This window comes from Trichosurus vulpecula, chromosome 8 (assembly GCF_011100635.1).
Source record: "Trichosurus vulpecula isolate mTriVul1 chromosome 8, mTriVul1.pri, whole genome shotgun sequence".
Taxonomy (NCBI): domain Eukaryota; kingdom Metazoa; phylum Chordata; class Mammalia; order Diprotodontia; family Phalangeridae; genus Trichosurus; species Trichosurus vulpecula.
Window position 1 is genome coordinate 95,878,243 of NC_050580.1, and position 23,377 is coordinate 95,901,619.

The following is a 23,377-nucleotide window of genomic DNA, read 5'->3' on the forward strand; positions in this document are numbered from 1 at the left end:
TTTTCAGCATTCATTTTCAATTGTTTTGTGATTCTTTCTATTTCGTCACAGTTGATGTGTGTATTGTTTTCCTCACCCTGTATACTTTGCTTTGTGTAAGTCTTTCCATTCTTTATGTTCATCATGTTTGTCACTTTTTACAACATGGTAATATTCCATCCTGTTCATATACCACAATTTATTTAACCATTCTTCAATTGATGGACCTTTACTTTGTTTCCAATTTTTTACTACCATACAAAATGTTACTGTAATTATTTTGGTGGATATCAGTCCTTACTTTTTGTCAGTGACCACCTTGAGATATAGCAATGGAATCTCTATGTCAAAGGGAAGGGACATTTTAGTCATGTTATTTGCATAATTTAAAAGTGATCCAGAAGACTTGTGCTTACTTACAGTTTCATCAACGATGCATTAATGAGCCTATATTTCCACATTCCTTGCAATATTGACTATTTTTATCCTTTGTCATCTTTGCCAATTTATACTGGATACGAGATAAAGATTCGGGGTGGTTTAGATTTGCATCTCTTATTATTAGTGATTTGGAGCATTCCCTTGTGTGATTATTAATAGTTTGCAATTATTCTTTTGACAATTGTTTGTTCGTGTCCTCTGACCACTTGTTTATTTGGTAATCATTTTTGGTTTCGTGTGTTTCTGTTGTTTATATATCTTGGAATCCAAACCCTTAATGGTGATATTTAAGAAAGATCTAGTTGACCATTTCCCTTCTTTTCACAGATGTGTTCGTTTTGTTTGTGCAAAACCCTTTTGATTGGATATCATCAAAATTATCTATTTTTTTAAAAATTGTATGCTGTATTTTGTTAAGAATTCATCTCCTCTCCATAGCATTAAAAGATACATAATGTTTTTCTTCTAATTTTTTAATGGTATGATATTTAATATTCACTCATCTCTCTTTTGAATTTGAGGAATATGATGTACGTTATTGGTTTAAGCCAAATTTCTGTCAATATCTGACATACATTTAGTGCTTTGTGGCACAAATATAGTATACATACTGCTTATTCAAGGTACTTCCTTGTACCAAAAAGTAGAAACAATACAAAAAGTAACTACTGTGTTATAAACTTGACTAAAGTTAGTACAGTATAATTGTTAACTAGATATTCAACAGTTATTTTGCCTATATTCTTCAAATTTAGTAGGGTTTTTATTGTATTATATTGTATAAGACACACCCTTTTCTGAAAAATTTGGGGTTTAAAAACTGGGTGCATCTTATGCAGTGCTTATAGATTTTTTTACTTGCATTTCCCGCTTTTCCACGCTTGTTTTTGTGCTCATTGTTGTAGATATTTTTACTTGCATTTCCTGCTTTTTTTTTGTACTTCTTGTCTTTGCGCTCATTGTTTCGCATTTGTTACCGGTATGTTAGGTTACGTTTTGCCATGTTCTGCCCAGAAATGGCTCAGAAAAGATTTTCGTACAGTGCTGAATTCAAGTTAAAAGTGATCCAGTTTGCAAAACTGAATGGAAATTATGCTGCTGAACTTAAGTTTGGTCCTCCTCCAACTGAGAAAACAATCCAAGACTGGCTATGGGAGAAGAAACCTTACTGAAAATGCCATGGCAGAAGAAGACCATGAAAGGCAAGTCAACAAAATGGCCTGATTTAGAAAGGTAATTGAAGATATGGATTGAAGAGCAAAGGGCAATTGGAATTCCTGTGTCCACAAAGATGGTTCAGCATGAGGCAAGAAGAATTGCTGATGAAAAAGGAGTTATGGTTTCAAAGGAGGACACAATTGGTGCTTCAGGTTCATGAAAAGGAATGGACTAAGCATGTGTACATGCACCAGACTTGCCCAAAAGATGCCTGAAAACTACGAGCAGATGAATAAAACTTGAGTTTGATAACTTTATGTAATACATTTTTTTTCAAATTTCGGGCCCCAAAATTAAGGTGCGTCTTATACGTGGGCAAATATGGTAACCTTAATGACCCAGTTCTTAGCAAAATAAGAAAATATTTTAATGAATTTTTTTCACCAATGTACAAATGTACATGCATCATTTAGTTTATTAATAAAAGCTTTTTCTGTTATATCAAAGTAATCAACAGAGAGGAAAACCAACCAACTCTTAAGTAGAGCATGGTGTCTGCTGAAATTTAGAGGGCACTGTGACAACATTTGCATTCCTTCAGCAGTACAGAAACAGTTGAAGTTAGCACTGAATAGTAAGATTGATTTTTTTAAAATAGGAAGCTGTTAGATGGCTTCTGCTTTCTCCCTCTGGCTACTGTCCTCCAAGTTAGGCCTTCTGGGGCACCTTGCTGTGTTCCAAGATATGTTTCCCCTAAGCCCCTTCAGCTGAGTTTGTCTTAAGATAATTTTAAGGTCATCTTCATGTTACTTATCCTAGTCATTTTTTGTGACATTTGCCCCAGGTTTGAAATATCCTAGTTGTGGTACTGCATGTAAGTTTGATGTAAATTCTTCTATCTGCTTTAAAAAAGAGAGAAGCTGTGAGCATCTTTTCTTTCAAGACATAGAGTGAGGTTGGAGGGGTAAGCACCATTGTTGCACAAGGACAGAATCAGAGTCATTTTCAGCAAAGTGTTAAATAGCTTGGTACCAGCGAGTAATTGACAGGGAGCCTTCAAGTACTATCTATTGAAAGGGAGGGGGAAAGTGCAGAGAAGAGACATCTAATAAATTCTCTTATTCCTCTATGAATCTCTATTGACTTTATAGATGACTGGAAGTAAGTGTATAGCAGAGAACTCTTCTGTTAGGCTAAAGTCATTGGGTGAAATAGCCCCCACTAGCCTGTGTCTCCTCTTTCTAGGTGTTTTCTTCATTGGTCAGCAGGTAGGGTCCTCGCTCCAGCTTGCTAATGACAAAGGTTAGAACCCTGTAAGCCATTCTTACCTTTTGTTGCAGAGCTTCTGGTCACTTTCCTTGGGGGTCACAGAAAGTGAGTAATGTGTAATAAATTGAAAAGGTAACTTGGGGCTAGGTTGTTAAGGGCTTTAAATGAGAAGCCAGGGAGTTTATATTTGATCCTAGAGGCAAGAGGGAGTTATTAGAGGTAGAGTAGCAGAGTGTGATAGTGAGAGCTGGGCTTTAAGACAGCTCTTTGGAAAATAGATTGGAGATGAGAGAGATTTGAGGAAGGGAGATCAGTTAGGAGACTACAATTATCCCTTCTACATTATGACTTTCCCTATCATGGTTTTGATGTATTACTGGTTGGGTTGGCATAAGAAATTAAATGGAAATTTGGGGGGAGTTTTGTGGAAGCTGCAGATGACATAGGAAAAAGTTTGAAAACTCAGAAATGCATAAAATATGTATAGTATTATATAATATCAACATATTTTATCTTTTAATGCCATAATAATTTAGACTTATTCTCTGATACCAAGAGAGGGTCAAAACATTCTATGTACATTTTCAAGATTGTGGGGGGTGCCACATCCTTGACCCCTGTGATATGGAAGGAATAACTATTGCAGTAGTTGAGAGGAAGTATGAGGGCTTTAACTAGGATAATGGCTGTATGTAGAGAAAGCAGTGGAGAAATTGTGGAGATAAAAGTGACAAGATTGGGTGAGGAGCCAAAGATGTAGACCTGAATAACCTGAAGGATTGTGGGCATTTTAATAGAAAAGGAGAAATCTGAAAGAAGGATCGTTTTGGGGGTAAAGGTTCTGTTGTAGACATGTTAATTTTGAAATGACTATGAGACATCCGGTTTGCAGTGTCCAACAGGCGTTGGAGATGTGGTACTAGCACTTAGAAGAACAGTGTCTGGAAAATAAATCTGAGAGTCAAGGTGCATAGAGATGAAAATTGAACCAACCCATGAGAGCTGATGAGGTTACTAACAGAGTAGGGAAAAGAGGGAGAAGAAGGGGTTCTAGGACAGAGCCTTGTGTTTGTTATACTTGCGAGTGAGGGGCGTGATACGTATAGCTGGTAAACCGGCAAAGGAAACTAAGGAAAGGATTTGCCTGGAGACATCTTTTACTCCTGTTCTTTGAAGTTCTTCATATTTAGTCTGTTGCAGCCTGTTTAAACTCACAATGTGCTTCTCCATTTCTCTCTGTATGATAGCCAATTCAATTCTTTGGAGATTATTATGTTCTATATCTTCTAGATGTATAACAGTAGAATCTGGTACTACAACTACAGCAAATGGTTTTGTTTATATAATGGTTTAATGTTTATAAAACAGTTTATCCATAGTTTTTGGGAAAGAAGGATTCTAGTGTAGAGAAATATGTCTTGCGTTTTTGCCATTAGTACATCAAAGATTTATGCTTAGGACTAATCTCATTCTTTATTGTAAGGGGAATGGAATTAATAATGTGAGTAGAGTACTGAAATACTCAGTGGTTTGAATATATTTTAATGAAAAAAAAGATCTAGAAAAGGTCCCACTTCTCAGCCTAATCAGCTCCTGCTAAGTATACTACTTTTGCCTCTAAGTGCTTTGAAGGAAAATTTTCCCTAGTACTAACTAGCTACCCTTTAAGCATACTTAGGGAGTTAGTAAGGACAGTGGAGTAAATCAGGAAGCTGTCCTAGAAATATGGTTTCAAAAAAACCACATCAAAACCATAAAATAAGATGTTTCTCCAGTGACAGATTTCATGCCTAAGTGCAAAATCTTAAAGTAGTGCTAACAGAGCTTTTCTTTTATTTAGTAGCTAACTAAAAGAATCTTTTTTTAATGTATGTTGTATATGTTTTACTGTTGGTTGGTTCTTTTATGTACTTGCATCCCAATAACTCACTTTCTAGTAAATAATGAACTTTTTAATGTATAATGTATGTACAAAATTTCTATCCTTTGCATTCAGCATTGTTTGAATGTTTACCAGGTAGTAGTAGCAGCTGTTGTTGAGAATGATATGGATATTAATTCCATATTTATCTAGTCCAATGAGCAGATAAATTAAAAAAAAATTTCTTCAAGGTTTGATTTGACATAAGAGCAGTTCTGTTGTAGTCAACTTCATTTGAATGAGTATGATAGTGGAGTAGCAATAAGAAGTTAAATGAGCCCACCCTCCTGCCCCCAATGCCTCCAGACAGATCTAAAAAAAAATTAAACTGAATTGTGATGGGAAAGTCCAAGAAAAAGTCACAGTGGGTCATTTTTGCAGGCCAGGTCAGCATAGGGAGACAAAGAGGTTAGTAAACACTAGAGATGGCCCTTGTCAAAGTGTTTTGGGTACAAAACATTTCAGCTCAGGGGAGAGGCTATGCACTAGGACCTCATGTAGGGTACAGAAACAGGTGCCAGCTTGCAGCTTTGTTACTCATTACCTTGTTCTTGGTAACAGTTCTGGGGCTAACTGAGGAGAGGACCTGGACCCAGTGGTGGCATTCTGGCGGTAAAGAGCGGTTACAGGCCCCAGGTGATCTAACTACAGAGGAGAAGGAATTCAGAAGCCAGCAGCAACTATGGAGCTCAGATCCCAAGAGGAGACATGGGTCTCAATTTACACTTCTAGTCCAATGTAGAGGAATAAACAGAGTAGTAATCCCAGATTGAGGGAAAACCCTGGTTCTATCACTCTGTTCTAGAAAACATTTTGGCTGACTGAGCAGCAGTCTGCTGTTGTTCAGATCCAAACCCAGATCAGGAACTTGGAGAGCTGAGGCTGGGGGTCAGCCATCAGACCCCTTTGGGAGCACTGAAAGCTTGCAGATCCCCAGCCTGAGCTATCCCTGGGAACCTAGAACAATATAACACTCAAACACCCAAAGAAAGCACCAACAGGTCCAACCCAGATCTTCCTTCCAGTAGTGCCCAGGACCCAGTCCTAACATCATATCTGAAGTCAGGAAGTAGGCTGGAAGAAAGGAGTAAATACAAAAAAAGAATCCCACCACTAAAAGCTATTTTAGTGAAAGGGACACTCAAAGACATAAACCCAGAAGTAGAGAGTTACTCCCAGATCTATAAGCAAAACCTCAAAGAGAAACATGGCTGGCTACAGATTCATCTGGAATTCCTGAAAAGATGAAATAGAAGAGTTTAAAAATGTTTTTTTGTCAGTGAAATGAGAACACTAGAATAGAACACTAAAAAAGAACAAAAAAAGAATTATGGATGAAAGAATTAGCAATAATCTCTCTGAAAATTAGCATGGACCAAGTAGAAGCCGGTGACTCAGACAAAAAGAAATATTAAAGCAAAATCGATAGTCCTAACAAAATGGAAGAAAATGTTAGGTATCTAATAGGAACAACAGCTAACCTGGAAAACAGATTGAGGAAAAAAAATTTTAAATCACTGGACTTACTGAAAATCATAGATGCCCCTCCCCCCAAAAAAACTAACCATCATATTTCAGGAAATCTTAAAATTGCCTAGATCTATTAGAACTAGAGGATGAAGTAGAAATAGAATTCTCCAGTTACCCCCATAAATAAAAATTCCTAGGAACATTATAGTCCAGATCTAAATCCAAAGAAAAAAATACTGCAAACATCTAGAAAGAATTCAAGTACCAAAGAACCAGTCAGAATCACACACAATTTAGCAGCCATCACTCTACTATAAAGGAGCAGAGAGCTTGGAATACAGTATAGAATGACTTGCCTAGCAAAACTGAACATAATACTACATGAGGAAGAATGGACATTTAATGAAATAGCCCAGAACTGTATAGCAACTTTGAAATTCAAACGTAGGAGTAAAGAGAAAAATAAAACAGTGAACATGATCAATGGTCATTGAATCAAAAAGTATAAACTGCTTATATTCTAATATAGGGAGAGGATACACATGTTCTTTCTGAGTCCTATTGTTATCAGGTGTCATAGAAGGATGTTAATTAGATAAGGCCTGTCTACTACCATTCTGTTATATCCTGAGGATGTTAAGAGAAGAGTGGAAAGAGAGATGAAGAAAAACAAAAGCTTAGGGAAAATTATCTTGCATAATCAGGGTGCCCAAGGAGAAGTCTTATAGGGACAAGGAGACAGTAGGAAAGGAGTGGCTCACTCCCATCTAAACTGGTGAAAGGAGGGAATAATCCACAAATAGTTGGGTACAGAAATACATTTCATTCAACAGGAAAATAGGAAAGGGGAGAGGAATAGAGGCAAGGCAATTGTGTCAGCAAGGCAATAATCACAATATAAATGATAATTGTCAAAATGCCTGTGTGGTTCTGTATCACAAAATATGCGAGACTGTCCACATAGAAGGTAGAAGAAATAAACCATTTATTCAGAGACCAGAGAACCAGATCCCATAAGCCATCCGCCCAATCCATCCCAGCAGCAAAGAATTCAATACACAACATCACAGCATGGCGCCTCGCCATCCCAAAACCCCCTTCTGGGGCCTTCCCACAATCCGACTTACAGCACAGCACACGCCTGCTCTTTCCCTCAGCTCTAACTGTCCTAACTTCTCTCTCAGCATTTCCTGTGACACAACTTCCTTTTCCTCTCAGCAAGCTCTTCCTACCACATGTGACTTAGGCTTCCTATGATGTAAGCAGGTCACATGGCCTATTAATGGGTGGGAAAGATCTTCAAATCTAAATTGCTATTAGAGAGGGTAAATTGAGGAAGAGGAGTCAGTCCTGAGCAAAACAAAGTCTAAAGATGTACAATAATTTTTATAGCAGCTCTTTTTGAGTTGGTAAAGAATGGGAATCTGAGAGGATGTCCATAAATTGGAGAATGACTGAATAAATTATGTTATATAAATGTGATGGAATACTATTGTGAAGTAAGATATGATGAAAGGAATGGTTTCAGAGAAACCTGGGAAGACTTACAGGAATTGATGCAGAGCAACATAAACTGAACCAGGAGAGCAATTTATATGACAACAATAGGGTAAAAACAAACAGCTTTGAAAGACTTAGGAATTCTGATCATCATAATGATCAACCATGATTCCAGAGGACTAATGATGAAATGCTGTCTACCTCTTGACAGAGAGGTGAAAGACTCAGTGCAGAGACATTTATATGTGTGTATATATACGTGTACACATACCCTCATATAGTACATGGTTATATACCAGGGCTTTGTTTTGCTTTCCTTTTCAATGGGAGGAGACTTGGGGTAAGAGGGAGATAGGGTAGATTTTTGTTGATTGAAAAAATAAAACTTAATTTAAAAAATTTACTAATAATCTGAGATATATTAAAGCTAACATGATATCAATTGTGGAACCTTTGGGATACTGTGTTTTCTGGAAGCAGAGTCTGGTCTATTGTAGTGGACCATGGGTTTGAAAGACAGGACATCTCTGTTCCATTCCTGACTTTACTGTTCATTTCTTTGGTATGATTTTATACAAGTCATTCACTCCTTCCAAGGTTCACTTTTTCCATCTCATCCCGTGTGTGTGTGTGTGTGTGTGTGTGTTATTTCTTTTCACCCAGTGGTATCAACAAGAACTGATCATTAAATTTTCAATGCGAGAATTTACACCTCAGGAAATTAGTGAACGCTACAAACCAGACATTAATTTGAAGCTTTGTTGATTGTCTAGACTTAAGATGAAGATGGAAAATGTTAATGATGAAGATCAAAATTAAAAGTGTACTTGTATACCCTTAGTTAAACATTGAAAAGTTAAAGTTGTGTACCCTTAGTTAAACTTTGCCCTGATTAGGGAAGAGAGGTCATACAGTAAAGACATAACTAACTATACGTAATGAAGCCTTCTTTATCTTCTTTGATATAAATGACTTATCTCAGAAGTTTTCCAGATCATGCTTTTTCTGGTATGGGGAGAAGAAATTTTGTCTTCAAAGACTTGGTAACAGTTTTTTTTAAAATAATATTTTATTTTTCCTCAATTACATGTAAAAACAGTTTTTAACATTTTTTTTTTTTGGGGTTTTGAGTTCTAAATTTTATCCTTCCTCCTTTCCCTGAGATGGTAAGCAATCTAATATAGGTTATACATATGCAATCATGTAAAGCATATTTCCATATTAGTCATTTTGTGGAAGAAAGCTAAAAAAAAAAAGGAAAGTGAAAAACAGTATGTTCCAATTTGTATTCAGACTCAATAGTAATTTTCATCATGAGTTCTTTGGGATTATCTTGGATCATTGTATTGCTGAGAATAGCTAAAGCATTCACAGTTGTTCATCATACAATGTTGTTGTTACTGTGTACAGTATTCTCCTGGTTCTGCTCACTTCACTCTGCATCAGTTCATGTAAGTCTTTCCAGGTTTTTCTGAAATCAATTCACTTGTCATTTCTCATAGCAAAATAGTATTCCATCGCAATTATACCACAATTTGTTCAACCATCCCCTAGTTGATGGGCATCCCCTCAGATTCCCATTCTTTACCACCACAAAAAGAGCTACTATAAATCTTTTTGTACAAATACATCCTTTCTCTCTTTTTTAATCTCTTTGGGATACAGATCTAGTATAGGTTAGGTGACAGTTTTAATGAAAATTTTAAAATGGCTAGTTAGTTCACTGGCTAGTTAGAAGATTTTAAAGGGATTCTTTGGGATGGGTAAATTAACCTATTTGATTCTACCTTCATAACTAGAGGTAGGAGGCCATTGTACTTTCATATGGCTTTTCCCAAATTTGAAAAAGTATGAAGGAGAATTTTATTTAAACAAGTTAGCTTTTTTTTTTAACAGATCAGCTTTAATATTAGATATATACAGGCCCAATTAAAGACTTGTGGCATTGTTTGTACACAGTATTGTTTGATTCAATAGATAGAAGTCTGCTGTTTATGTGAATGTTGAGAGTGTTGAGGATTGAGTTTGGGTTATGGCCATGTTTTTGGCAACTGTGCTCTGGTTTTTGACTGTGGAGTTGGGAATTTGAGGAATTGAATAAGACATGTAGAAGGTTTGAAAAGTGGACCTTCGTGTTGTAGTTGTGATGAATCTAGAAATATATGAGAAGCTTATTGGACACAAAACTAGAAAATTCTTTTTCTTCTCTGAGCAGCTCATCTTATTTGATCTCTTATCCCAGTGCAGATAGGGATCAGCTATCATTATAACTCACCTTGGAGTCAGATGGTGTTAAATATTCGGTTATGGCTTTGTTATCCTTCTTAGGATTACTTAGAAATTACTTTAAAAAGCTATGAGACATTTGGGAATTTGGTTTTTATTCATCCAATTCTTATTAGTCTTTGTGGTTTTTGCTTAAAGAACAGCACCAAATTATGGGCTTCAATGAGAGTGACCCAATTGAGATGTAATTTAGATTACAGCAGAGGTTAAGGACTGAGAGAGAGAAAAGCAGACTTCAGTTTTACTAGCTCTGTAGGTATATTAAGAAGTGTTTTTTTCCTCATCTGTGGAATTCAGAGGGCAGAATCTTTCTTTTAGAAGTGGATTTCATCAGCCACAGTAAGGAATTTCTTAAAGAGAATTATCTATGCTTTTCCTTAAGCTTTTAGTATATGTGATTTTGGAATGATTAGTCTTACATTAATTATGTAATAATAGTGATGATGATGGTAATGATAACAATTATAACTATATATCACACTTTAAGGTTTGCAAAATGCTTTATATACTTTTTAATTTGATCTTTACAAAAAGTTGGAATTACTAGGTAAGTACTCTATAGCTGTTATTACTCCCATTTTACAGATGAGGAAACTGAGGCAGAGAGGTTAAGTAACTTGCCAATGGTCACATTGTTTAGCAAGTCTTTCTCTGACTGTAAATCCATCTGTAATGCCATCTAGCAGCTAGGAGAGAAGTGTTTCTCTTAAAAATTATTATCATTGGCATTTTTGCTTCTTTGTACTTAGAAATTGATTTTGTCACAAAGGGCATAATTTTAAAAAATCTCCTAGTAAGTAAGTACTTAATCATATAGAATCCAGCTCTGAGGAACCATGATTTCTGATCTGAAAGTAGGATTTAGAGGGTAGGAAGGAAGAAGAATAGTCAGGACTCCTGTTTTCTTATCAACACTTAAACACATGTAACATGTGAGAAAAGATGGAATACCAGAAAAATCATACATTACACAACTCCTAGTTATGGCTGGCTTACATCCTGTCAGGAGAGCATTATTGGTGCCTTGTTGGTGACTACAGAAGGCCAACACTTTTTGCAAAAGCTGAGGAATGGGAGAAACATCAAGAAAAATAAAGGACAAGAAAAAAGGAAGCTAAAGAGGGTAGCTGGTGATCTATTAAAACAATGACAAAGCAGTGAATTGCAGAATCCTGACAGAAAAACAGGAATCCAGGAATAAGAGATAGATGGAAGATAATCCAGTGATCTGATTTTGGAGGATGAACAGCCATCTGTTGTTCCTCAATATAATGTGGTATATGTAATATTGATGTGGCATATGTAATATTAATGAATATTAATTTTATAGACAGCATAATAATTTTGAAGACATAAGATACTTCTGTTGCTTATATGTGGGAATAGTTGAGGACCTTGGTTCTTGCTGATTCTTGAGTAATTAAGAAATTAAATTATGTGCAGTATTATTTAAGAAAACTGGGAAGTATGTAGTATGTCAGATTTCTACCAATTGATTAAAATTTAAAACAGTACTGATGCTGTCAAAAGCTTTGTTCTGAAAAATGGCTAGTTCCTTGTGGGTTCTTGATAACCTTGATTATACTGTAGCTTCCCAAAACATACATTAGGTCAAGTGTCATGGTGAGAGTACTAGATTTGGAGTTGAGATTCTGGAATTGGAATGTTGCCTCTAACACAAAATTATAGCATCTCAGCTAGTCCAACCTTTATCCATCTCTGAAGCCTATCAGTTTACATTTATATTCTCTCATTGATACGTGATGGTTGGAATAATGGAACACCATGGCATTTTAAGAATCTCATTTATGGATATTCCAGGGGACGTGGTAAGATTTGCAATAGGCTGCAGCAATTAACTGATGACAACTGCAAATGCTATAATAAAAGATATTCTGTAGATAGACAAGAAGATGAGTCTTTCATATAAGAATAAGGGAGTATAGAAGAATAGCTAGATGTACTAATATCCACAAAACATTAACAGAGTCAGAGAAAGATCTCCAACATACTTGGTTGATTTAAGAAAGAGCAGACCTAGGATGAGGAGGCATGGATACATTGCTATCTGCATTGGTACAGATAGTACCCATGCTGGTGAGATCACAGGTTTTGGGCCGTTTCACTTTATAGTCTCATTTAAGATGGAAAATTGTTAAATACAATTCTTATTCTATTAAGTACAATTCTTAATTCTATTAAGACAAAAAGCAACCTAGGTTTTTTTTTCAGATAATTTTTATTAATATCTTTTATTTTCATATTGCATAATTTTTTTTGCTGCATCGTTTTTCTCCTTGACAATATAACATAGAGTTATTCAAAAAGAAAATGGGGGAGAAAAGGAAGAAGAGGAAAAAAATCAGCAAAACCAGTTGATACATTAAAAAAAAATCTGACAAATATATGCAATATTTCTGACCCTGGGTCCACCTTCCTAATTCTGGAAATGAATGTAGGGGGAGGGAGGAGTTTTCTCATTACTTTGGTGCCAACCTTTGTTCGTTATGATTTTGCAACTTTCGTTTTCAATTATTTTGTGGTCATTGTGCCTTTTTTTACATTGTTGTAGTTGTTGCTGCCCACCCAGAGATGCCAAAAACTGTTGTGGTTTCATGATGTGTTGTGGTGGAACCATCTCAAAGAATTCAGAGTCAGACCACCTCTAATCCAAGTGTAGGCATTTATTGAGATTGACACCTCTGATGTCTGGTTCCAAGAGGAACCAGAAGCTTCAGAGAAAGCAAGACGGAGTTTTTTAGGGTAAAGATGCAATTACATAACAAAAATATGAATATTAAAAAGGCAAGAGGGGTTTGTTAAGGGATTAGGTAATAGGGGAGGGGTCCCAGCCACAGTGGAACTGCACATGCGACTACCCACAGTGCATACAGAAAAACCCATTGGGGGGGTATGTATGTATGATAATGATATTGTAATAAGCCTCTCTACATCATACATTCACTCTAGGTCAATTCTTTAGTATCACTGCACAGGTGCCTTCTTAGGGAAAGTCCTTTCTGTTGTTTTGGGATCCGCATCCTGGTGGTGCTGCTTTCTGATTGGCTGAGGATTGTGGTCCTGAGACTAGATGTTATGGTTGAGTGCATGGACACACCTGCTGTTTCTGTGGGAAATATGAGGAATGGGTCTGTGGGCAGTGGCTAGCTAGAGGCAGTGCCTGGAATCCCATCACATGGGCACACCTACTGTTCTGTGAGAAATATGAATTCATGGACACACCTGTTGTTCTAGTGAGCAGTGAGGCATATATGAAGAAGTTAGGATATTGGGGGGGAGTGAGTGACTAGGTAGGGGCAGTAGACCTGCTGTTCAGTGAGGCCTATAAGGAAATTAGAATATGGGGACTGGGGGCAGCTTTATTAGGATTCCATCATAGTCATACATATTGTTCACTTGGCCCTGCTCATTTCACTTTGCAGCAATCCCTATGAAGGTCAGCTCAGCACAGAACCTTGTTAGAAATAAGACTTTGTTCTTTGAAATAAAAAAAAAATTATTTACTTTTTTAATCAGAAAATTTGCCATATCACCCACTCACCCCAAATCCCACCCCCTTCATTGAAAACAAGAGACAAACAAAACCTCTCTACACGGCCATGTATATAATACACACACACACGTACACATATATGTGTAAACACATACGCATATACATGTACATGTCTCATTCTGTAGTGAGTCTTTCACCTTTTAAGAGGTAGGTAGCAAGGTTGGTAATTAGACTAATCAGAGTTCTAAGTCTTTCAGAATTGTTTGTTTTTACCCTTTTGTTGTCATTGTATAAATTGCTCTCCTGATTTTGTTCGCATTACTCTCCATTCGTTCATATAAGTCTTCCCAGGTTTTTCTGAAACTGATCTTGGGGTTTGAGCCCCACAGCTGTTGCTTGTTTCCGGGGCCTATCCCTGGGTGGTGGTGGAGGGAGAATGGTACAATTCTCTACCTTGATTATTCTGGATCTGTGCCTGGGAACTGCGTAGTCAAAGAAAAAGCTTCTACTTGGCACCTCTCCCCATTGTAGTGCTGTAGTATTGATGGTGGGACCTTGACTTGCTTTGCTGTATAGCCTATTCCTGGGCTGGAATGCTCCACCAGTAGTTCTGCTGGTCAGACTCAGTCCCCAGTGTCCACATTGCCTCTCTGTGTCCTTGTGCCAACCTTGTGCCAAGCTGGAAAAATGACTCATGACTTTTTCTTGGAATTCCCTAATCAGGATTATGTGCATTTCTAGGTATGTTTGGAAGAGGGTTTGGGGTTTTGGTTTTGGTTTTTTTTGGTGGGGAGGGGGTGGAGGATTTACTGTACAGTGTCCTGCTGTTCAGCCATCTTTCTGACACCCCAGTAGGAATTTGTTTATTAGGTTGGGGCTAGGGGAAGGAAAAGGGGAAGAAAAGAAATGAGGTAATTAAAGTGATTATAAATTAAAGTGTGAATAGCAGGCAGACAGATATAAAGTCAATGAAGATAAAAGAAGTTCCAAATGGGGTATAAGAAATTAGAAACACAGAATCTTCATATATAAGATAGGAAGGAACCTTTGAGAGAAATTTAGTGCAGTTGCATCTGTGAATGCCTAGGACGCAGGTGAAAGAGACAAGTCTTACGTGAGATGCCTCCATTAATTTTTTTTTTCTTCTCATCTTCAGAGGAGAAATGTGGGTATTGGTGGAACTTGGTTCTATGTGGGGGAACATGGAGTCTATTAAGTAGTACTTACCCCAAGTAATCACATTCCCTTTTTTTATTCCTATGTGAAGGGACTTAACTATGCCCAGGAGTTTTATAGAAAAGTTGGTGACATTTTAGAAGAATGTTTTATGTTAGGAAGAATTTTGCCGGGCACTAAGAAAGGGTCACTGGGATCCGAGGGAAGTATGTCTGCCACATTTGAAGAGCGAAGCAGGGTGGTGCCTTGTTGGATGCCCTGGGGCCAGTGGTACCAGACCCTAGAGGGAGGTGTTTATCGAGGTCCAGGTGCCACCGGGCACTCATGCTGAAGAGATCCAGTGCGGCCTGCAGAGTTGACAGGTGGAGCTAGCTGTGCAGGGCCAGGAGATCCTGAAGGGCAAACTCTTTGATTCTAGAATAGCTGATGAGGGAATGTGGACATTAGAGGACAGAAAAATGGGCCGCGTAGTACTTACCAAGACAAAGAGAGATGCAGCAAATTGTGGGACCTATCTCTTAGAAACTGAATATGCAGCTGATCCTTGGGTACAGGATCAAATGCAAAGCAAACTTACCCTGGAGAGATTCCAGAAAGAAAACCCTGGTTTTGGCTTCAGTGGAGCAGAAATCTCAGGAAACTACAGTAAAGGTGGACCAGATTTTTCTAGTCTTGAAAAATAAAAACTGGCATTTTTAACTATGTTCCATGGATCCTAGAAGATGTTGCCAATGTAAAAGGATTGGATTATGTGATTGAAGAAAATTACATTTGCCTACACAACTGAATGAGAATTGTAAAAAAAAAAAATTAAATATGACTTCAAAGAATGTATTAGAAATGTAGTTTACATAGAAAACATTCTGAATTTCAATGGAAACTTTTTTGGAGAAATGGGTCTTTTTTTGGACTTACTTTGCTCAGCAGGACATTTAAACAGGTCTTGAACTCCTTGTTAATTTGTTAAGCAGTGGGCCATAATCATGCAAAGCTCAAGTGTGCCTTCAGAGGCACTGTAACTCAGAATAACTGTCAATAAAGCTTTCTAATTCCAAAAATGGAATGGGTGTTACCCACCAATTTTAGAGTACCAAAGGGAAACGATTCACTTTAAAGTCCAACAATGATGGAAAAATAAAAAGTCTGATTCTTAAACTGGTAAATATTCCTATGCAATGTAGCTGTTTCAGTTAAGTTAAATGCCTTTTTTTTATGGGCATGAGGGAAGAGGGAGATAAGGGGTTAAATTAGCAAAAATGTAGTTTTGTGACATGATGTGAACAAAGTATCTTTCTTATGAACCTAAATGTAACCCAATAAACAAACTTTAGCGAATCATTAGCTCCCCCCCCCCATAGTCATAGCAATCTATGAAGAGGGGTAAAAGTTACCCTGTGTAAGCCAAGAACAGTGTAATTTTGTTTCTACCAAATCACTGTTTTAGGAAAATCAGCCTGCTGATATTTATTCCTATAATTTTGTATAAACTGTAGTACCAAGTATTGGGATGTAACTGATTATTTGGGAAATAAATTAAAAGATCAATGGAAGCCAAGGATAATTTCTAGTCCTTTAAGCCTCCAGTCCTGAGATTGCTGAGTAGGTAGAAGGACTGAGGCCCAATATTACTTTTATTACCCACCATAGATTACTAAATGCTCTACAACCCAAGGAGACATTTTTTCTTGGCAGTGAATACATTAAAGGTGGCCAGTACGGAAAGCCAAATTCCAGCCTGTCTTGGTCTCTTTATTTTACCTAAAGCAGGTTCTTAACCTGGGGTTATTTTAAAATATACATATATATATATATATAAACAAAATATTGATAACTTTTAGTATATTGATTTCCTTCGTAATCTTAAAAATTTTACGCATTTGAAATTTTTCCTCCCCACAGGTTCACAGGTTTTCATTGGGTTGCTAAAGCATTCATGACACAAAAAAGTTAAGAGAACTGCTGACTTCCATTGTATAGTTAGGTTACATGACTTTAAATGTAACTCCAGAGTTTAACTACACTTTGTTGTCTACAAGTATTTCAAGAGTTGTCACAGGCTTTTACTTCTTCAGAGGTAGAAGTAGAAACACTAAAATGGAAATTGAAGAATGGTAGATTTTATCTTGTTGTAAGAAAAAAACTTCATACCAGAGCTATCCAAAAGTAAAATGGGCTACTTCATTTTGGGTCACCTTTTCTGGAGGTCTTTTTAAGCAGGGCATGTAAAAAAGATTCTTCAAATACCAACTGGACTTGATTATTTCGGAGGTCCTTTCTGTTCTAAAATCCAGTGTTACCTGTAGTCACATAGTCTCACAGGGCTTGAAATAGCAGTCAAGACTCCATACTCCCAGGTCAATGCTCTTTTGTCCATACCAGGTACCAGGACCTAGTAGAAATTATTTGCTGAATTTTGTTCTTGTTAGGACCCAACTGGCAGTTTGGAGATGATTTTAAGTATGTACAAAACATTCCAGACAATGCATTTCAAAAGTTTTATTGAAAGGTCACTTTCTTAGTACCAGAACATAATCGTACTTTTGTTAGGTTACTTCAGCCAACTTAAGTTTGCATTGATGAATTAGAAAGGAAATTCTTCAATGAATCAGGTGTTTAGGAGTAACTGAAGAGTGCATCTGCAAAAGGCTTTACAAAATGAAACATAAGACATGTGAGACATACTGTGGTTCTTTGGTTTATCTTTAAGGGGAAGATTTTTTTTTTCCCACAACATGATGTCAAAGGGAAATTTGAACTAGTTATAGTTATTGTGGAAATTAAACTATATATTGCACTGATTAACTATATGCTTTCCCAACCCTATATGTCAATTTAGATTCATTCATTAACCTACAACTAGCCTTAAGTGCTTCACTGGCCACATAATTAGTCAATTAAATTGCTGCTTACTTGAATCTGGATAGGCAGCTCACTTTAGTCTCTAAGTTGAATTGTTGCAGGAACACTGTGACAATAGCATACCCATATGTACTGCTTTTAAATACAAAGCTCTGTACTAATGGTCCAGTTTCATACCAACCGTGATCTTTATTTAAAAGCTCTAGAGTGTTAGCATTAGCATATATTGCTTTAGAAGGGTACAGCTGAGGTTTCAGATTTGCAAGACTATAAGAGTTGCTTGTAATAAGAGAGATTTATTTGTTTTGTAAGGGGCTAGATATTGAGATAAAAATCATTCTGTATAAAACTTTGTATACCGTATCACTTGTTCCCTAGGATAATGTTGAAGATCACTTAAATTTAACATGTCTGTCTACAACTTAAATAGAATTTTATAATCAAATTTAAATGAAAAATATGCCAAACAAAAATAAATCTTTAGAATTATTGGATTATCTAGCTGTAAAAAAGGAAGAATTTTGACAAATACACTAAGATTTTATCAATCTATCAATAAGCATTTATTAAGCACCTACTGTATGTCAGGAACTTTGCTAGGAATTAAGAATACACATACAATATTCTTTTAAAGTCAGTCATTAAACTTTATTAATCCTGACCAAATGGGGAGAAAGCTACAAATCATTGATGAATGTGGATTTAAAAAAAACCACATCCTTCCATTGCTATTACTTCATTATAGCATGACTTAAGATTTGCTTAGAATTTTTGAAAGATTGAGATGACTACTTCAGCCTACTTAGTTTTTACGATTAATTGTGTTATTTGTGCTTTCAGAGTTTTGCTTCTAAAGACCTAATCAATTTCACGATTTCTTCTACTGGTTCTTTTTAACTTCATCTCTGTTTTTGTTCCTTTTTGTCTGTAGTCTGTCAGCAGATTTAAGCTATCCTATAGCTGCTTCTGCGTGTGGTCCATTTACTCTTTATTTTGTCTTTTATTTTATGGTTAGTTACAGGTAATCATGCCTATTAGTATTTCATTCTGTGGTGAGCAGAATTATGAACTATGGTTCATTTCATCATTCACTCTTTTCTCCTTCTCATCCCCTAATGTTTCTGAGAGCATTTCTTCTCCTTAAATATTTTAAGTATAAAGAATGCAACTAGGTTAGATTTTGCTAAATTTCAATAGACCACAGGGTTTTTGTAGAATGGTAGGTATAGGGCAGGAAGGAACTCTAGAGGCCACCCTAATTTTGCAAATGAAGAAACAGATCCAGGGAGATTGTGACTAACTTGCCCAGTAATAAATGCCACTGGTAGGATTTGAACTCAGGTTCTCTAACTCCAGGACTATGGTTTGTTGCATTATGCCACATTATCCCCTATTTTCTGTTATCACCTCAGTTCTTAATACTAGATTCTCCAGGTAGACAATTTTCATTACATTTGCCACAAAGCCTGTAAGTGAAGAGTTCTTTACCTGGAATGTGGGGATAGATTTCAAGGGGTATTTGAACTTGGATGGGAAAAAAACCCACATCTTTATTTCAACGTAATTGGTTTTCTTTATAATTATATATATTTTATGAATTTAGAAACATTATTTTTAGAAGGGGTTCATAGGCTTTACCTGCCTGGCAGATGTGCCCAGGACACACAAAAAAATAAAGAACTCCTGCTCTGATTATTGCATTATGAGCAAGTTTCCTTCATCCTGTCTGGTCTTCTTTTTTCAACAGATGCCTAATAGGATGTTAGTGTAGTGTAGTGTGGAAAAGACACTAGACTTGGCATAAGAAGACTTGGGTTCTAGCTCTATCTTTTCCAGTAGCTGTGTGACCTTGGCCTAATTATTTCCCCTCAGCTCCAATTTCCTCATCTTTAAAATGAGGTTAGATCAGAAAATCATCCAGTCATCAAAATCTCCAATCATCCTTCCAGCATTCAAGTACTATGATTCTAGAGAATATTTAAAGAAAATACATATTAAGTATGAATGCTATAAAATTGGAAGAAAAATGCCTTCAGGTAATTATCACAAAGATTTTTCTTTTTTCCTGTTTTTTCCCCCTAGAGCTAAAGCCCTAAATTTATTGCAAGTAGTGATGAAATATGTCTATTTATTTTTAAGTTGTAACTACAGAGATGATCAGAGGAAGGATTATCTCACCCATTCTCATCTATAGGGTCCCATAGTGAATGGTGTCTGAATAGCACATTAAGTAAATAAAAAATCTATTTTGAATTATGTTTTATTAGTTGGAATTCAGATCCGTGTTTCATCTTGGCTGCTTTTTCATGATTGTCTCATGTTTTGAAGGAGTTGATTACCCTGAAATTTAGTACCCTACTAAAAATGATCAAGATAAATATTTAGGTATATTTTGTCCACCATCTTGAAATTAAAATGGTAATTAAGAACTTTTTAAGTGTATCTTCTTATATTGAAAAGATCTCAGTGAAATTTGCTATGAGAGTAGAGGTTAATACCAAAGTAACATTTGAGTAATACTTAAAAGCTTGATAATTAATATTTATATGAAGCACTGCTTTTCTCATAACAACCCTGGGAGGAATAGGTACTGTAAGTTTTGTTAGCCTCATTTTGCAAAGCCCTTGAAAGGTTGGCAGTGGTCACACATTTAGTGATTATCTGAGGTAGGATTCAATCCTAAGTCTTCTGACTCCAAGTCTAGGGCCCTTTCCCCTACTCCAAGCTGTTTCTCAGAACAGCTGTTGAGGAGAAAGTAGGGGAAAAGGGAAGGTTAGGTAGACAGGGAAATTAAAATAAAATCAAATGAGAATATATATGTAAAGTGATGTACAAACTTAAAGTGCTGTGTAAAATTTGACTATTACTCTGATTTTATTTATAATAACAATATTAATGATTGTTATTATAGTTTTCATAGCTTCTAATTATCTTATGGCTAGTTATTGGCAGAGTTGGATCTAGGGCCCAAGGGCCTCTAGGTACTACTAAAATGTCCTTTTCACCACACCAAACTACTTTTGTAAGAATTCTGTAGCTAGCAAATCCTCTCCTCCTCCTGCAATTGAGGAAATCTAAGGTAGTTTAAACAAAAATTACCTTCCCCTGCTTTTTCATTCACACCCTCCTTGGCCCCTACCCTTCCTGTGTCCTTGAATTGTTCTGGGTTCTACTATCATTGTGCCCCCTGGAAGCCCATGTTAGCTAGCTGACCTTCCTTTCAGACCTCTTTTTTTCATGCTCCTATTTTCTTGCAGTCACAAAAACTTGGCTTTCTCTAGATTAGAATACAAGCCTGGCAACCTTTTTCAAAACTAGGTTAACTCTTTTCTGATGTTCACCAAAATGCTGTGACAGAGGAGGCCTAGCTCTCCTCATTTTTCTTACTGCCGCTTCCAGACCTGCAGCTTTCTGCCATCACTCAGCAGTCTCCCTTCCTTGAAGGTTTATTCCATACAAATTATTCATCCTCACCAATCTTCTTGCCAGTTGTCTATAAGCTTCTAGTTCATTTCTACCTCTGTTTGGGAAGAACTCAGTACCTAGTTTGTAATCCCCACTCCCACTTCCCAAACAGAACAAAAAAACTTCCCTTGGTGACTTCATTATGCAAAATGACATCCTCTCTCACACTTGTCATCCAGTTTATCAACCTCCCCAATTCCCATAACTTACACACTCACTCCACTTCGACATAGAAAGAGTCATATCCATGATCACATCATCATTCCAAGGATTCTAACCTCACAATCTAAAACTCTGAATTTTCTCTGTTACTCACCCCTCTTAAAATTTATTCTTCATCTTTTCTACAATATCTGAAATGAAAATCCTTTATATTTTCCCATTCTCATCATCCCTGCTCTGGTTTTTCTCTTTTTCAGAATACTGACCCTAGAGTTAACCTGTTCAATTTAATGCTTTTTCTCTTCCCTTGAATTCTGTTCCCCTTTGTCTTGTTTTCACTTGTGCTTTTTGAGAGCCTAACAAATTATCTCACTCTCTGCCTTCTCTACACCTTATAGGAATCTCCTTGTTGGTCTCCCTACCTCTGGCCTTTGCTCCTAGTTATACTACTGTAGTTAGTGGCAAAACTGACACTTATAGCTAGGTATCTGGCCTCTCGGGACAGTGTTTTGTAATATTGTCTTCCATAAACAATAGCAAACAGAAACAAAACAAAATTCTAAAAATTTCTACCAAGTCCCTCCTTACATTTAGCACTAAAAATATTTTTAAAAAATTGAAAGACTATTTTTGCTGAGTAAAATATTTTTTAAGTAGTACTATGTAAGTATCCTAAATGCCAGATCATAGTATCCCCATCACAAGGCAAAGATAAAGATGTTTGCAAACACTGATTTTTAGAGAGGGTAAAAACTTAGTAAAATCCTAAAATAATAGGATTTTCTGAAGTTTTGTTTTATCTCTGACTTTTCCACTAACTTCTCATGTGAGCTTTGTTAAACGATGTGCCCTCTAGAGCTTCTGACTTTGTATAAATGACTTTCTAATAATTAAAGCTTCCCCAGAATAGAAAATGAGAACATGCAGTTTGTCAGGGAAAGTATAAGAGATGAGCATCACCAGTATTATAAAATGGATTTCTGAATGCTTGGGCAAACTCTTACTGGAAAATACAGGGTATAGTGAAGACCTTTGGGCTTACCTGAGTACAAATCCTGCCTTTGGTGATTCCTAGCTGTGCATAAGGGAGTCAGTCAGTCAGCTAGCATTTATTAAAAAATTGCTAAGTGCCTGGCACGGTGCTAAACACTGTGAATACAAAGAAAGAGGTGGGGGGGGTGGGTGGACCAGAGCCTGCTCTTAAGAAGCTCACAGTCTAATGCAGGAGACAACATACAAACAAGTATATATAAGCAAGCTGTAGCCGGGATAGATCAGGGGCAATCTCAGAGGGAAGGCACAAGGAGTAAGAAGCCCTGGGAAAGGCTTCTTGCTACTTCACTTCATTTTTTGGACATCCAGTTTGCTCATTTGTAAAATGGAATAATAATAGTTGTAATAGCTCTCAAGGTTGTTAAAGCATTGTATAAATGTCGGTTATTATTAATGCCCCTTCCAGTGCTAAAATTTTACGATCCTATATAGTCCTATATTTGTGACAAAGGAAATAAAGTTTTCTACTTACTGTGGCACATGTAAAGCCCCAGAGTCTTGAAAGCAGTGAAATTTTTTTCTAGCCATTGCTCATCAATTACATGATTTTCTAAGGAAATTTCTACATGGAAATTCTCTCTTTTTATAAGCAAAACTAGGATACTCTATTTTAAAAATAGTGATAAAAAGCAAAAGTTTACATACATAAAACTTTCTTAAATAAGTGAATTCTTTCAACTTGGATCCTTCAGTCAAGTTTACTTTAGACTTCTAACCAATAACAAAAATACAATCTCTTGTCCTCCGTTCTGTCTCCTGAAATACTTTGTCTATATTTGTGCCCTTGTCTGCAGTTATTTTGCCTCTAATTATAAGAGGAGTCTTTTAATTTATCCATGCTTCTTATAGACCTCAAGAAAGACTCTGATTTTTTGGTCTTACTGCTTCTGATCCACTGCCATCACTGTTGCTTAGTTCCTTGTGGAGAGAGACTAATGCTTCTCATGGCATCAGCTACTACTCACACATGCTTTTCTTATGAAGGATAAGGATCTTTTTGCAGGAATTCAGTACTAGTATAAAACTTTCTTGATGCCTGGGTCATGAACCACAAATAAAAAGGCATTAGAATTCACAGCTCCCCCAATAGTACATTCATCTGCCTATTTTCCTGCAATCCTTGT

The 23,377-nt window shown here is 36.5% G+C and overlaps 1 protein-coding gene and 1 pseudogene across 2 annotated transcripts in view; both read left to right on the forward strand.

The window, feature by feature from the left end:
* Window positions 1–23,377, forward strand: part of PDZD8 (PDZ domain containing 8) — a 105,674-nt gene that overhangs the window by 16,240 nt on the left and 66,057 nt on the right. The gene's annotated exons all lie outside the window — the stretch shown is intronic.
* Window positions 14,893–15,415, forward strand: LOC118830238 (annotated as a pseudogene).